We start from the raw sequence: 8,455 nt of genomic DNA, 5'->3' as shown, positions 1-8,455 counted from the left end.
AATATGTATTGAGGTTTTGAAGGTTTTTCAAAGTTAGAGATGTACTTAGTGGCTTATTTAGGGGTGAAATTTTGTTAAGTTGTCATTATACTTGTTATGAATGTGTGTGAGAAATTTTATATCAATTGAGCAATTAGATTGAAGGTTATCAAAGTTTTTATTGGTTATGATCTTAGATAATTGAAATTTAGGACTAGTGGGGATTTTTATAATTTAGAAAAATCTACTAGTTTGATTAAAGCAAAATTTGGTGAAAGAAATCTAAACTTAAATACCTACATACAACCTAATTTTAGGAGCAATTTAATAGTTCAGCAAAGAGAAATATTTTTTGAAAGATCAACATTCAAGTTGGAGAAGGTGAGCAACTAACATCCAAGAGGTTTTGAGAGCTTTTCTTACAATTGGTGAATTTGATTCTTTTCAAATTTTTTGTGCCTATTACTTGCTTGTTGATTGAAATTTAAGTGAAACTTTAATCAAAATCAATGGTTTAATTAATATTTGTTAAGATTTTAAATAACTATAGTATTTGATTAAGATTTACTTGGGATTATTTTGGAGTTTTTTAAGACTTGGTTTATGATTTTATGAAAATTAGTCTAGAATTTGGTTAAGATTTGATTAAAGTTGATCTAAGGTTTAGGGTTTGACCTAAGATTTGATTAAGGTTTATTGGGATTTCAATTAGAATTTAATTAAGATTTGACATAGGACTTGGTTATAATTTATTAAGATTTTAATTAAGATTTAATTAAGATTTGATTATGATTTATTTACAATTAAATTAAAATTCATATTTTATTATTTTAAAATTTTAATATTTATATTATTTCTTTAAGATTATTTGTATTTTTTTATGATTTACTTTTTATATTTCTTTATTATTTCTTATTATTATTTTTTAAAATTAATATACTACTTTGTTGTATTTCTTTTAGAACTTATTTTAAATTTCTTTTGGATTGGTTAAATTTAATTAGGATTTTTGAGGATTACTTGAAGTTTATTCAAAACTCTATTAGATTTGGCAGGATTTTGTTGTTGCATTTTTACTTACCTTCTACAGCTAAATGTCTAGTGCATTTTTAAGTAAGAATATATGTAATACAACATTGTGAGCTACATATTTATGGATGATTCATCCTCCTTGTATACCATCACCTTATCAATTTTTTATCCCTACATAAGTAATATTTGTACCTTGAGGCACAAAGGCTTATTGATAAGTAGATAATAGTTGTAGCATTCAATTTGAAAGATGCAAGCACATGGATAAGAAAAACATTGCCATAGCCAAGTGCCACCAAGAATCTATAATGCAAAAAATGGTTTGTGATCAATAGAAGGAAGATTTTTTTAATTCTTGAAAAATCAAAAAGGAGTACAACAAAATTTGTACAACTTACAGTCTAGGCCTTAGATGACAACTAAACAAGAAATGTTGGTGATACTTTATCACAAATAAAAATACATTTGCTATTATTAAGGACATTCTTGATATTTCAATATATTTGATATATATATATATATATATATATATATATATGATATTTTTCTTATTTAATCATATCCAACTTTCTAAATAATTATTTTATATATCAACATATAATTTATTTAGGAATGTTATATTGATGACTTCACACATTTTTCTTTCAAATGTTTATATGAAACATAATAATTTAAAATTTCATTGTCTAATATCATTACAATATTTTAATTAAATATAATTTCAAATAAAATATATGAACAATCTTTAATAAGTCACTCTTCTACACATTAGTCTTAAAACTTTTTTAAAGATGTTATTACTAAAATTTTTATACGAAAAATAGTAATAAATATAGGATGAAAGATATAAAAGTGTCAATTGATTAGTTTAGAAAATAGAACAAAATATTAGCACAAAAAAAAATATATATATATATATATATACATAAATTTAAATTTATTTGCATTGTAATAATATTCTTATTTTACAACTTGGTATAGAAATTTTATAACCATATAAATTAACTAAATTTGAATACAAAAATGCAAACAACAAACAAACAAATAAAATAAAAATATCATATTTTAGTATTTCTTACATATCACAAATTTCATTGATATAATGTAAGTTTAAATGTATAGTCTAATCAATAACTTAAACTGTTAATTTTCATACAATATATTGTAAGATTTTATATTTTTAAACACAATTAAGAAACATTTCAAAGTTTAAATGATCAGTTTTACTTGTGTTAAAGCTTTTGAAATTAAAAACTTTAAATCCTAAATCCATTCATGTGTAAGGTTGTTTTAAGACCTAAGAAAATGACACCATGAATGATTACACAGCCTCACACAATTTTAAAAGTCTAATTGTGTCTGTTGCAAATCTTGTAGATTTTCTATAAAACTTGTCTTACTACTTTAGATAAATATAACATACACAAACAAATGCAACTATCTTCTCATTGTCCAGATAATATATTATCAATTTTTTTAATACAATTAAAATTAAGTAAATTTTTTTTTTAGTTTTTAAATCAGAATTATGAATAGTCATTTTAATTTATTAGAGGCTGAATTTTGTTTTTAAATGTGCTTTCATTATAAAATAAGTTTCAAAAAAATCTTCAAAAATTGAGGTTTAATCAAATATAATATATAAGGACAATAAGTAATTCTCTAGTACCAATTAAATTTTATTTTTAAAATTTTGTTTAGAACATATTAACTTTTAAAACTAATCATGTAAGTACTAATTGACACAAGAAATATGTAAATAAAAAAACATATTATAATTCTAAGACACTGTAGTTAAATGATTTTTTATTATTATGAAGAATTTAAAATAATTGCATAATATTTTTTTAGACATAATTTAATTGATTTTTTACTTAAATAAATAAATAAATATTTAATTATGAATATATATATATATATATATTAAAATAATTATTTCTTTAGAAGTATTCATTTTAATTTTTAATAATTTATATAGCCAATAATATATTCATATCAAAAAATAAGAATATTTTTATCAAAAAATATGAGATATGTATTCCTATAAGATAGAAGTATAATGATGTAAAACACATATGAGTTCATTATCCAACCATTAAGGATTCCAAAGAACTAATTTCTTAAAATGAGCTTTGAATTTTAGTCCTTATAATACAAGTCTATGGTCTTTTGATATGGACATTTTAGTCCAAATATACTCATAATTAGCTTAGCTACCAAGATCCAATTGATATGTGGATACTCATCTTGTTATGTCATATGACAACTTAGTAGGTATCACAGACATACATACTTATTCTAATATTTATCTATATAATTAAGTAAAAGTAGGTAAAAGTAATTTTATTTCATAATATTTTCTAAAGAAGTTTCATAAAAGTTTGATTGATGCTACTTTGATTTTACATGTATTTGTAATTTATTGGTAGGTTAGAAACTTAATCAACAAGTTAATCATGTATTAATAGCTTAGGGAACAAGCTAACTATGTGGTGCATATATAGAAAACTTGCCTTGTAAGTTAAGATACATGTCTTGCAAAGTCAACACGGTTTAGAAGTCCTATAGGACATTGCCACATAGCTCCTAGTTAAGCATATATATAGAAGCAAGAGTGAAGTCTTCTTCATTCTTGTCAATGCCTTTCTAGTCCTTAGTCTTGTTTCAAGTCTTTTTAAATCTTCTTATCTTTGGCAATAGCCATTCTAGTTTAATACTTTATCATCTTTGAATGATTTTCTAATATTTTTGAGTCACATAAGAGTATATTGAAATTTTAGTTCTTTAAGGTTCATGTCCTTGATATTAGGTGGCAATAACTATATATTGACTATTCGCTAATATGAAGCTACAAGTTTTCAATTAATAATATTATTTCAATCATTCACATAAGTAATCACATAATATCTAATAAAAATTATACATTTATATAAATTCTTTTTAATATTCCTATTTAATGATATATTAGACTAATTTAATCTAATAGTTTCTATTATCTTTTTAAATTGACAATGCTTCTCACAACTTAGATCTCTAATAAAAAATTTGCAATTATGTTTTTTGTTTTGCCAAAAAATAAGTTGATTTCACCATTCTCAAACTTCTTACAAAAAAAGTGATGTTGAAATTTAATATGTTTAATATAAGTATAAAATATTGGATTTTTTGAAAAAAAAATATAACTCTGGTTATTATTAAAAATAGTTATAAGACCATCTTATGAAAATCCGATGACTTTGAACAACTTGTAAAGCCAAACTATTTCTTTTGTTGTATGAGTAGCTATCATGTACTCTACTTTAGTATTAGACAAGGCAACTATTGATTGTTTCTTATTGTTTCAACTATTAACACCACCAGCTAACAAAAATGCTTAGCTAGTAGTAGAACATTAAGTATCAATATTTCCTATATAATCTACATTGACATAATCAACCACTTGCAAACTTAAAGAAATTCTATTATATTATAATATATGATCTAATGAGCCTTTCAAATATTAAAAATTAATAATAATTATAATTTAATATTAAGAACCGAGATTTACTAAGTACAAGCTAACAATTCCTATTACATATGAAATATTTACTTGAGTGCCTATCATTGTATAGACTAAACTATCAATTTTCTTTTGGTATGGAATATCTTTTATTGCTTCAACTTCCTCAAGAATCAATGGACTCGTGTTTCTAAACAATTTTTTGTTAGAATCTAAAAGTATAGTTAAAGATTTACAATCTTTCATGCCAAACCTTTCAAATATGTTCTTTAAGCATTTTTGTTGACTAAGATAAATTATATGATTTCATTGATTCTTTATAAATTACATGCCCAAAATATAATGGGTTTCTTTTAAGTCCTTCATTTCATCTTTTTTAGCTAACTCAAGCTTTATCTTCAAAAGAAGTTCCTTTTTGTTGCAAACTACAATCAAATCATCTATGTATAATGCAATGATAACAAATCCATTGATATTCTTCAAAGCATAAAAGTAAGGATCTATATGACTTTTCTTAAAACTTTATAAATTAAGGTACTCAAATATCTTCTTGTACCATATCTTTGGAGATGCTTGAGTCCATATATAATTTCAAAAAGCTTACAAATTAATGACACTTTGTCTTATAATATGTATCTTTAGATTGGTCCATATATATATATATATATATATATATATATATATATTCATTAAGATTTCTATTTAAGAATGTCATCTTATCATCTACTTGATGAACTTCCAAATCATCAATTGGAATAAGTCCACAAAGTATACAAATTGAGGTTATTTTTGCAACAAAAGCAAAAATCTCATTGTAATCAATATTTTTTTTGTATATAATCTTTGGCAACATGTCTTGTCTTATAGCACTCTATTGAACCATCTATATTATATTTAAACTTGAAAATTCACTTACATCTAATATATTTTCTACCTACCAATAAAGATGCTAAAGTCCAAGTCTTATTATCTACAAGACTTTTATACTCTAAGTCCATTGCATCTTTTCACTTCTAAGTATCATTTCTTTTCATAGCATCAATGATAGTAATAAGTTCTTTAGTACTTATATAAAAACATATGTTATATAAACTAAAAATATAAAAGATTTAGAAGGCATTCAAGCCAATAATGATTCATCAATTATTTATATTTATACCAATTTACATACTTGTGAATGACTTAACATAGGTGAAGGTAGAGTTGGAGGTAAAGATAGAGGTGTAATTGTATTAGTTTGTTCACGACCAAGTACATGAGCCAACAATTGAATCTTCTTTATTATAAATGAAGATTCAACAATAGGATATTGTTGCCTATTTCTATTGTTAAAAATTCCTACTACATCTTTGCTTTCACTCTTAGAATTAGATGTAGAGTTTATAGATTCAATTTTAAACAATGTATTCAAAGACTTGTCATTAAAAACCTCAAATTTTTCTTTTGTTTGCTTATTACTTTCACATTCAACAAACTTAACATCATGGTTCTTAATAATTGAGCTATTTTCAACATCATAAGATAATTTCACTCAACATAGTTCAATAAAATATATTTTTTGCTTTTGGAGTTAAGTTTTGTGTGTTTTTTATTTGAAAATTCTACAAAGCTATCACATTTAAATACACAAAGGTATAAGACTGAAGATTTTATATTAGACTAGACTTCTTTGGGTGTTTTTGCTTCCACAACTATAATAGGAGTTCAATTTAAGACATATGTTGTTGTATTGATGGCATTTGCATAAAATATATTAGAGAGTTTTGTATGCTATAACATGCACTTTACAATATCAAATAGTATTTGTTTTTTGCATTTTGCAATTCTATTTTGTAAAGGTATCTAAAGTGTAGAAAATTGCCATTTAATGTTATTATTTTTACAAAACTGCTTAAAAACTTTGGATGTGAATTCACCACCATTATCACTATATAATTTTTGAATCTCCAAGCCTATTTGCTTTTCAACCAAAGCCTTAAAAATTATAAATTTTTCCAAAACTTTAAACTTTTGGTTGATAAAGTATACAAAAGTGTTCCTTGAAAAATTGTCAATAAAGATGATAAAAATACATCTTTATTTTATTTAAAAATATTTTTGATATTTAAAAAGAACTAAAAATTATTATATATATATATTTCACAAATATTATTTATTAGGTCACATAAGTCACTTTTTAGAATAAAAAAGGGCATTGATGATAGACAAGATAAAATAAAGAATAAGTGTCAATATATACAATTTTGTAGAATTTTTGGCATATGTGTAATATACTTGAATTTGAATTAATTATTATATATTTGATTCACATTCACATATAGTTCTTAAAACATAGATTATTTTAGTTAAAATTTTTAAGCTTTTAATCTCTTTTCCTAGAAATTTTGAGTTGCAACAACTTCTATCAATAGTAAAGTAACAAAGCATTTTTAAATTTTCAAAGATTTTTTTTGAGTTGGTAAACTATTGGCTGGATTAATTGTTATATGCAACCACTATTTTAGTCTTATCTTAAATTTTGATTTCATATTATTTTTATGCATTTTATATTTGTAGCAAATTTATTCTTTATGATTGGAATAATTTCTACAAATTTTGCAAAAAAGATGTATCTAATTAAGAATTTTTAATTGCAAAAAAAATTCAAGAAAAGTAGATAAACAATGTGATTAAAAAAAATCGAATAGCTATCATTTTAAAATTGTTACTAGATGGATAAATATATAAAAATTTAAAAATCTATTAAAATATAAATAGTAAGAATTTAAAGTTAATATATTTTTAAAAAATACAAATAATTATAATAATTTATATATTTATTAACTAAATTATTCAATTATTTTAAGATTAAATAAAAAAAGTTCAACCATACAAGAAAAATATCACCATTTACCACCATTAGATTCTCTATATGATAACCAAATTAGATCTTTAAGCATAAGATACATATATTCAAGGACCCATCTTTTGTAATTGACATAATAAGAATAATAGAAAGCTAGAGAATAATGAATTAATTTTTTTAATATTAGACTTCTACCTTGAAGCAATTTATATTATATCATTATGCAACTTGTAGTTAAGGCTTTAAACAATTTTTTACTAAGCTTTGTATTTGTTTATTCTTTAAGATTTGTGTAAATTTTATTTTTATTAATATTGAGAATTATCAAAATTTGAATATTAATTTGTCACTTGATCTTAGTTATAAAGCATTGCTTCCATTTTTTAAGAAAGTATGAGACTTCTTTAATATAATAGAAAATATCTATTTTAAAATCACTTCAAAACTCAAGGTTTTTTTTTTAGTTAGTTTTTATAATTGTTCTTATTGTAGCTTTGTTATCCACACAAAGCAAGTAGTAATAGAATTTAATTATAATATGCATGCAAATTTACGAATATATTCCTTGCTAGACTTTGTGTTTGCTCACCTTTTAAAATTCTTCTTAGTGTTTGATCAATCTTTAAGTATCCTACTCTACATTCTTTTCTTATACAATCCTCTCTTTGTACAAATATATGCTAATAAGAGTCAAAGCCCTGACATGCTAATTCTAATGCTTGGACCTTTTGTAAAAATGTCATACTTGGTTGGTGATTTGAACAATTATCAAAAAGATGACACTTTGGATAGCTGTATTTAAAAAAATACTATTATTATTATTATTATTATTATTAGACATATATATATTTTTAAATTTTATAAATATTATAAATACTAAGTATTATTAGTTAATTAATTAAATTAGATTAAAAAACTTTATGTTAAATCTTATTTTTGTATATATATATATATATATATACATATTTTAAACATGAATCAAAATTTAATTCAAAAAATAATTTTTTAAAGTTATTTTGTTAAATTTTGTGAAGTATAATTGTAATAGATATGACTTTTCTCTATATTAAAGATTACATGTTAGAATTTTGTGACAAATT

This window comes from Physcomitrium patens, chromosome 15 (assembly GCF_059467195.1).
Source record: "Physcomitrium patens ecotype Gransden chromosome 15, ASM5946719v1, whole genome shotgun sequence".
Classification (NCBI taxonomy): Eukaryota; Viridiplantae; Streptophyta; class Bryopsida; order Funariales; family Funariaceae; genus Physcomitrium; species Physcomitrium patens.
Note: the sequence above shows the minus strand (reverse complement) of the source record.